Raw genomic sequence first — 8719 nt, 5'->3', positions numbered from 1 at the left:
GTCAGCCCTGGCCTAGTATTCTTTGTTTTCTTTATTATTTTAGTTAGGTCAGGGTGTGACATGGGTATTTATGTGGGTTTTGTAGTGTCCAGGGTGATTGTAAGGTTTAGGGGGTTTATTTAGAGTAGTTGTATTTAATGTTTAGTATAGTTGTCTAGCTGTGTCTATGTTGGGTATAGTTGTCTAGGAAAGTCTATGGTTGCCTGAAGGGGTTCCCAATTAGAAGACAGCTGGTTTCTGTTGTCTCTGATTGGGAGCCATATTTAGGGTAGCCATGGGCTTTAGTTTTGTTGTGGGAATTGTCTATGTCTGAATGGTTGTAGCATGTGTGTGGCACTACGTTTATTAGCTTCACGGTCGTTATTGTTTGGTAGTTTGTAAGTGTTTTGTTTCGTTTTGCCTTCTATAATAAAAGAAGATGTCTTATTTTTCACACGCTGCGTTTTGGTCCTCCGTCTCTCACTTTGACGATCGTGACAGAATTCCCCACCATCATCGGATCAAGCAGCGTGGTGCAACACAACAGGACCCACCTACACTGGACTATTGGAATTGGGAGGAAATTCTGGACCCGTGAAATACCAGGAGAATATAAACGCCCCAAAGCTGAGCTGGAGGCAGCGAAGGCAGAGAGGCGGAGATATGAGGAGGCAGCAAGGAGACGTGGCTGGAAGCCTGAGAAGCCCGTGAGTACTACCCAAAATTTCTTGGGGGTGGCTAAGAGGTAGTGGCCAAGGGCAGGAAGGAGACCTGCGCCCACTTCCCAGGCTAACCGTGGAGAAGCGGGATGTACGGCAGACGCCGTGTTACGCAGTAGAGGCGCACGGTTGTCTCCTGTACGGTGCATAGCCCAGTGCGGGTTATTCCACCTCCCCGCACTGGTAGGGGCTAGATGGGCATTGAGATGAATTATTATTGAAGAACCACGTTAATGACAGTATCGATTTAGGTTATACGCATCAAGGTAAGGTGACTATTTTGGTTAGAAGCATTCGATTTTGCAATCACATACATTTTGGGGGATTTGWGTGCCCATGAAAACTGTTTTCACCCTGTAGCATAAGGACACACCAATTGTTAAGTAGTTACACTCTGATCACACCCCAGACAATGGATGCGCATACCCACACACACACACACACACACACACACACAAAACTCCCTCCCTTTCTCTGGCTGTTGCTTTACTGATGGAGTAATTTGCAGAGATTGTACTGTGGTCTCTGGGGTGCAGTGTGTATTAATTACCATCTATTAATCTGCGCCTGTTCAGCCTTTGAGCCTCGCCACTCCACAGCAGTGATGCGCTGCCAATGCTTCACAGCGTCTGTCACAGCCCTAATGCCTGTAATAGGCTCTATACGATAAGGGCTCTGAAGCTGAAACCTGTTCTTTGGCACAAAGAGGGCGCTGATCTGAGACTGAGCTTAACATTCACACCACACACTCTCTGAGAGAAATCCTAATGTCATCAATAGCCTCTCGCTCTGAACAATAGCTTTTCTACTGGCCGTACTGGCTCAGTCTTCTTTTTATACTGCCTCAGTGTTTCCTCCCACCATCTATTCCCTTTGACTATTTCTCTCTGCCTCTTCCCTCTCTGTCTTTGTTGCTCTCTTTTCTCTCGCCCTTTCATATGGCAGTTGAAAAAGAAAGTGACAGATAAAGGTGTTCATTAGAGAGCCAGGGTAGTTCCAACAATTCCAAAATAATTTTTGTTTCCTCCTCAAAACCACTTGAACAGATGAAACCACAGGCAAAGTAAACCGCAAGCAAAGCTTTAGTTTTCATGCACACTGCCTATGTAAACAGACTCAATTTGTGCACATTTATTTTACATCGGGGCTGTTAAATGTCGGTCCTGGAGGGCCGAAACACTTCTGGTATTCATCCTCTCTTTCTAATAAGGGACTAATTCAGACCTGAGACACCAGAGGGGTATACCATGAAGCAATCCAAGTCTACTCAGGGTTTTCTAAAGCTTGCCAGCTTCAGTTAGCTTTCCATTCCAGAGCCCTATACTATGTATGTGGTTTGTGGAGTTAGCGAGGTAACTTTGGTCAACTCTCAGTTCAACTCGGGATAACYGGTACCACGAAAGTGGCTCGCTCACCTTTTAGCCAGCTAAATTTCGATGGCAACGAATCCTTCAGAAATTACCGGCTCCCGGGCAGGCTACCTCAAGGCTAACTCCATTTATCCTGAATGAAGTGTTTGAGCCGCGAGTTGAAGACCAATGAAATCAGATTCCCGGCATCCCCTTCATTGGCGTCGGATTGCGTCGGCATCCCCTTCATTTGAGGAAGACAAATTATGAAATATTTTATTAATCAAATGTATTTTTTTGCATGTGTTAAAAAATAGTAATGTTAAAATATCACATTACACATTTTAATAATGACAGAATGCATTTGAACCTTCACACAGTTTAAAACGCTTGTATGACTTAATACAATTATTTTATCGACAGAYGTGTGAAAAGAGGTGCTTGGGCATTGATAAGCACACCAAAGACGGTATTAACGATAAGTAATAAAACAAAGAAGGCACTTCAACAAGCCTGCTGAATTTGCAAGATAACTTTTCTTTCATTGTGGATTTATGCCCTGTCATCACAAACAGGCACACTGTCCAATCTGCCATTATATTAAAATAGCACGTTCTATTTTCCTTATGCATTTTGCCATTTCTTTCAAGAAGCATTATACTGCAAATGACTATATTATTCTTAAAGTGGAACTGACAGTGTTTTATCTACTTTGCAGATATGAAACAATCATAATATTACAAAAAATATATAATTCCCAGTTTGCTACAAAACCAACTTTATAAAGAGGTTTTCAAAATAGGTTATATTTGCCTCAACATTCCATGACGTACACTAAGGCATTGTTGGCAGAATAGATTGATGCRGTTCAATGCATGATTAACACAGTATAATTCACCAACACATTTGTTGGTAGTCCAAAAAATATTGCTATCAGGTTGTAAATCACAGCTGGCCTGGTACATTGTTTGTTGCCTCCCTTCGGGATGCACCTTTTCAGTTTCAATGGCTAAATATTTTGGACAAAAATGGACAAACGTAACTAAGGCTGGGAATGACAATACAATCAAACTAGCAATGTTCACAAGTCAGTCATAACGTGGCTAATAGGCTAGCGTATCTATGTATGTAGCAAGCTAAAAATATGGCGCCTAATGTTAGCTAGCTACAGTAGCTAGCTGCTAGGAGGATGTCATGTAATTGGAGGAGTGGTGAGTGACTGACTTTTTTTTTGGTGGCTATGCAAAGCTAGAGATRCAGGTGTCATTTGGTTAGTGAGCAAGAACTTGAACGACTGTTATCCAGTTAGCAAATCTCTTGTGTTCGCAAATTCACTCTTGCTATAGCGCAGAATAACTGATGAATTTACAAACGCGCAACATCCAATGAATATGACCAGTGTCAGTAGATGTTGGCAAAGAAAGTAATAGTTAGTCACGAAAGATCTAGATAACATGTTAACAACCTAACCAGCTCTACTAGGGTGAGTAAAATGGTCAGAGTAAGGTGTTATCTCATTTGTGTCTGGAAGTAGCTAGCTAGCAAGCTAGCCAACTTTAGCCATTTAGCCTTGGGTGCATGGTTGGGACAAGCATGCRTTGTTGGAMGGCAAGCTACAGAAGGATGRGTAGGCTACAATTCCCCATCATTTATCCGTGCAATTTTGATGACCAACCAGCTGAAAAAGTTTGAGAGGGTTTATCTAATGTTCCTTCGTTAGATGTTAGCTCATATTTCTCTGGTTAGCATTAGCTGTTGTTCATTTTGTTGTTGATGTGCATAAGTGAGGGAGAGAGCCTACCTTTTCATAGTTGTTAGATCAATAGGACTGTAATGTTCCCAAATGTAAGAGGACTCCCAAGGGGTATTGACATATTTGCAGAAATCGTAACCATTCAGGTGTATTTTGTGGCTTTTGGCGAATGTATTCTAATGATCTAATGTCGTGCTGTTGCAACTTCCTGTAAACACACAGTCCAGTTCAAAGTGAATGATGGCAGGCCTCTGTGCAAATGGCTTGTTTGCATAAAGGCCTACTGTAGCTCTGATTGGCTATGACGCACTGGTCTGCGTAGACTCTGGTCCTGGACAAGGCAGATGATTTTATTAGATTTTATTTACTGCAGCGTCCACTAATTGTCCAAACTCACAGCTGGAAATCAGCTCTATATCACTCTATATTGCTCTAGAATTTTCACAAATGCCTTAGTATATGTAGCCTGGCAAAAGTAAACCCAGCACAGGACACAAACTCATTTGGGGTTGCTTATTCGGTCGAAGCTAAAATTTAAAATAGGATAACGTAGAAGGGAAATCACAGCGAGGTGAAGTCATCATAAAGTAAAGTTCAGTCTAAATCAGAATCAAGTGAAATAAATGTTAGTAAAGTAAAGTGTAAAGTGCATCCTCATCTCGTCCGTACAGCAGCTTCAAATARAGTTAGCAATCAACTCCACGATGTGGTTCTGAGAGCACTGGTATTCAGCTAGCAAGAAGCTAACATCCTCTTGTCAATCTATCTAAAGYAACGTTGGACCCACGATGGATTTCAACAGCTCTCCAGTGTAATTGCTTGCTCTCACTCTTTCACACTGTGCATGCACAATCCCATAACCGCTTGCACATATTATTTATGGATCTCTAAAGGGACAGTGCCATCAAGTGGATATAAATGAATACAGCTACGTGCTATTACCACCTGGCAACATATACATCATTCCCAAACATTCTAAGAATTTATGAATACGTGAAAATGATCATATCTAAGTGCTCGCTTGTCAATTTTTTTTTTTTAAGTGTCATATTCTTCTTGAGGGTGTATATGAACAGATTTCATTAAGATTTAATTTTGCTAAAATGCTGTCAGATCCACTTTAAGCTCCTATGATGGCAGTAGCTCAAGTTTATAGTTCATGCCAGTTGGTCGGAAAAAGTTTGTATGGAAAGTTAGTTTCATATAATCTGTTCCACTCATCAATGTCATTTACTGTCTCTAGCCTTTCAAGAGTGAAATGTTTCGGTGCACAGAAACATCAGAACACCATGAACTACAAACTCTGTTTATTTCCTTCTGTTGACGCTTTCCTTTGTTCATACTCCCGCGTTGTCGGAGATCCGTGTCTACAGCATTCGGAAAGTATTCAGCCCTTGACAACGCAGAAGTGGCTTCAGGACAAGTCTCTGAATGTCCTTGAGTGGCCCTGCCAGAGCCCGGACTGAACCCGATCGAACATCTCTGGAGAGACCTGATATTGGTGTGCAGCAACTCTCCCCATCCAGCCTGACGAGCTTGAGAGGATCTCAGTGAAGAATGGGATAAACTCCCCAAATACAGGTGTGCGAAGCTTGTAGTGTCATACCAAAGAAGACTTGAGAATGTAATCGCTGGCAATGGTGCTTCAACAAAGTACTGAGTAAAGGGTCTCATACTTATGCAAATGTGATATTTGCAAAAATGTCTAAAAACCTGTTTTTGCTTTGTCATTATGGGGTGTGTAGATTATTATTTAATAATTTTTAGAATAAGGCTGTAAAGTAACAAATTGAGGACAAAGGCAAGTGGTACGAATACTTTCCGAATGCATGTATGTGTCTGTGTCTGTCATTTGTGTTGTGCATCAAAGCGTGCGCACCTTTCTATTGCTAGAAGTTACTGGGTTGCCGCCATTTGCCAGTTCCATTCACCTAACAATTCATGGATTAATCAAATCAAATTTATTTATATAGCCTTTCAAACATCAGCTGATATCTCAAAGTGCTGTAAAGAAACCTAGCCAAAAACCCCAAACAGCAAGCAATGCAGGTGTAGAAGCACGGTGGCTAGGAAAAACTCCCTAGAAAGGCCAAAACCCATCCCCTCCTAGGACGGCATGATAGAGCACCAGTACCAGTGTTCAGCCCCTGTAATAGGGTTAGAGGTAGAGAATCCCAGTGGAGAGAGGGGAACGGCCAGGCAGAGACAGCAAGGGTGGTTTTGTTGGCTCCAGAGCTTTCCGTTCACCTTCACACTCCTGGGCCAGACTACCATCAATCATATGACCCACTGAAGAGATGAGTCTTCAGTAAAGACTTAAAAGTTGAGACCGAGTCTGCGTCTCTCACATGGGTGGGCAGACCATTCCATAAAAATTGAGATCTATAGGAGAGCCTGCCTCCAGCTGTTTGCTTAGAAATTCTAGGGACAAAGGAGGCCTGCGTCTTGTGACCGTAGCGTACGTGTAGGTATGTACGGCAGGCACAACTCGGAAAGATAGGTAGGAGCAAGCCCATGTAACGCTTTGTAGTAACAGTAAAACCTTGAAATCAGCCCTTGCCTTAACAGGAAGCCAGTGTAGGAGGCTAGCCACTGGAGTAATATGATCAATTTTTTTGGTTCTAGTCAGGATTCTAGCAGCCGTATTTAGCACAACTGAAGTTTATTTAGTGCTTTTCCGGGTAGCCGAAAGTAGAGCTTGCAGTAGTCTAACCTAGAAGTAACAAAAACATGGATACATTTTTCTGCATCATTTTTGGACAGAAAGTTTCAATTTTTGCAATGTTAATCAGATAGAAAAAAGCTGTCCTTGAAACAGTCTTGATATGTTCGTCAAAAGAGAGATCAGGGTCCAGAGTAACGCCGAGGTCCTTCACAGTTTATTTGAGACGACTTTACAACTATCAAGATTAATTGTCAGATTCAACAGAAGATCTCTTTGTTTCTTGGGACCTAGAACGAGCATCTCTGTTTTGTCCGAGTTTAAAAGTAGAATTTTTTCAGCCTCCACTTCTTATGTCTGAAACACAGGCTTCTAGCGAGGGGCAATTTTGGGGCTTCACCATGTTTCATTGAAATGTACAGCTGTGTGTCATCCGCATAGCAGTGAAAGTTAACATTATGTTTTCGAATGACATCCCCAAGAGGTAAAATATATAGTGAAAACAATAGTGGTCCTAAAAACGGAACCTTGAGGAACACCGAAATGTACAGTTGATTTGTCAGAGGACAAACCATTCACAGACTGATATCTTTCCTGACAGAAAGATCTAAACCAGGCCAGAACTTGTCCGTGTAGACCAATTTGGGTTTTCAATCTCTCCAAAAGAATGTGTGATCGATGGTATAAAAAGGCAGCACTAAGGTCTAGTAGCACGAGGACAGATGCAGACCTCTCGCGTCTGACGCCATTAAAAGGTCATTTACCACTTCACAAGTGCAGTCTCAGTGCTATGATGTCTAAAACAAGATCTAAAGCATTTCTATATCATTGTTTGTCTTCAGGAAGTCAGTGGATTGCTGGTCAACAGCTTTTTTCTAATTTTTTGAAGGAGAATGGAAGATTCGATATAGGCCGATAGTTTTTTTATATTTTCTGGGTCAAGGTTTGGCTTTTTAAGAGAGGCTTATTACTGCCTTTGAGTTTGGTAACATCCGGTGGATAGAGAGCCGTTTATTATGTTCAACATAGGAGGGCCAAGCACATGAAGCAGCTCTTTAAGTAGTTTAAGTTGGAATAGGGTCCAGTATGGCAGCTTGAAGGTTTAGAGGCCATGATTATTTTCATCATTGTGTCAAGAGAATATAGTACTAAAACTTAAGTGTCTCCTCTTGATCCTAGGTCCTGGCAGAGTTTGTGCAGACTCAGGACAGCTGAGCTTTGGAGGAATACGCAGATTAAAGAGGAGTCCGTAATTTGCTTTCTAATGATCATGATCTTTTCCTCAAGAAGTTCATGAATTTATTATTGCTGAAGTAAAGCATCTCACTTGGGGAATGCTGCTTTTAGTTAGCTTTGCGACAGTAATACAAAATACATTTTGGATTGTTCTTATTTTCCTCAATTAAGTTGGAAAAATAGGATGATCGAGCAGCACTGAGGGCCTCTTCGATACTGCACGGTACTGTCTTTCCAAGCTAGTCGAAGACTTCCAGTTTGGTGTGGCGCCATTTCCGTTCCAATTTTCTGGAAGCTTGCTTCAAGCTCGGGTATTTTCTGTATACCAGGAGCTAGTTTCTTATGACAAATGTTTTTTAGTTTTTAGGGTGCAACTGCATCTAGGGTATTCCGAGGTTAAATTGAGTTCCTCAGTTAGGTGGTTAACTGATTTTTTGTCCTCTGACAGTCCTTGGGGTAGGCAGAAGAGTCTGGAAGGGCATCAATGTCATGTTTTGTCTTTGATCATCATGTCTTGTCCTGTGCTCCTCTCTGCTGGTCTTTAGGTTCTTCCTCTCTATCCCTCTCTCTCCTTCCCTCCCTCTCTCCCTCCCGCTCTCTCTCTCTATCGTTCCGTTCCGCTCCAGCTGTTTCTCATTCTCTAACGACCTCATTTACTCTTTCACCCTGTCCCTATTTGCCCTCTGATTAGAGTCCCTATTTCTCCCTCTGTTTTCCGTTCTTGCCTTTGTCGGATTCTTGTTTGATGTTTGCTGTTCTGTGTCTTGTTCCGCCCTTGTCGTGTTTTGCCTTCTTCAGACTGCGTGTGAGCAGGTGTCCTGTCAGCTACGGCTGTGCCTTCCTGAAGCGACTCCAGTCTGTGGTCGCGTCTCCAGTCGTTCCTCTCTACTGACGAGAGGATTTCAGTTTCCTGTTTTGGATTTACTTTTAAATATATCCAGGAGAATTATGTTTGTTTTAGACTGGAATAAAGACTTGTTCTATTACGTCGCTTTTGGGTCCTCATTCCCAGCATAAACAT

This window comes from Salvelinus sp. IW2-2015, linkage group LG19 (genome assembly GCF_002910315.2).
Source record: "Salvelinus sp. IW2-2015 linkage group LG19, ASM291031v2, whole genome shotgun sequence".
Lineage (NCBI taxonomy): Eukaryota > Metazoa > Chordata > Actinopteri > Salmoniformes > Salmonidae > Salvelinus > Salvelinus sp. IW2-2015.
The sequence above is the reverse complement of the archived record's forward strand: the minus strand, read 5'-3'. Positions refer to the sequence as shown.